Source organism: Galeopterus variegatus, unplaced genomic scaffold (genome assembly GCF_000696425.1).
Source record: "Galeopterus variegatus unplaced genomic scaffold, G_variegatus-3.0.2 Scaffold55780, whole genome shotgun sequence".
NCBI lineage: Eukaryota > Metazoa > Chordata > Mammalia > Dermoptera > Cynocephalidae > Galeopterus > Galeopterus variegatus.
In genome coordinates, this window is record NW_007781891.1 from 1 (window position 1) to 784 (window position 784).

The window sequence follows — 784 nt, forward strand, 5'->3', positions numbered from 1 at the left end:
CGCCCGCTGCAGCTCGCGGCGAGGCGCGCAGGCCGCCATGGCCTCGCTGCACAGCCGCCAGCTGAGGCAAAAAGAGCGAGGTGAGCGTGGACGGGTCGCCGCCTAACAGGAGCAACTAACGATGATGTTCGCGCTGCAGCCTCCGGGCAAGGCCTGCAGGAGGCGCTGCTGCTGCCCATCCCCTGCGGCGCCCGCGCTGATCGCGCTAGTCAAGTGCAGCTCACAGTGGGAGGCCGCTGCCATGGCCCCAAGGCCCGGGTGGGAGGGCTGTCACGCCTCTGTGGACAGCAGGTGGCTGTGGAGTGGCTCAAGCCAGGCCCTAATCAGCGACTCCGCCTCACGGCGGTGCCTACTATCGCAGGGCAGCCGATGGGCCTTGGCCAGGAACAGGATAGCGTCCCAAGGGGCTCGGGCTGCCCTACAGTTGCTGTGCCAACAAATGAGGCTGGGCAGCACGGTGTTCCTCACCAAGTGTTTGGGAACAGGACCTGCTGGCTGCCACCAATTCTGGTACCAGGCGGTCATCCCTGGTCATCCAGTGCCTTTCAGCGGCCTTATCTGGGTTGTGCTGGCCCCAGATGGGCAGGACTGGCATGACTTAGCCACAGATGAGGCGACCGCACAGCTGCTGGAGGCACTGAGTGAGTCTGGGGCCGGCTTCTTGTGGTCTGCTGGGGGTGAGGCAGGTGCCATCATTAAGCAGTGACCAGGTCCTCTCTCCAAAGACAGCATAAACAAGGAGGCAGAGCCTGTGTCAGTCTCCAGCCCAGCAGGCCTGGGTGGC

General features: G+C 64.5%; 1 pseudogene; it reads left to right on the plus strand.

Moving 5' to 3' along the window:
- Nucleotides 1-4: 4 nt before the first annotated feature.
- On the plus strand, nt 5-706 carry LOC103584434 (annotated as a pseudogene).
- Nucleotides 707-784: the final 78 nt, after the last annotated feature.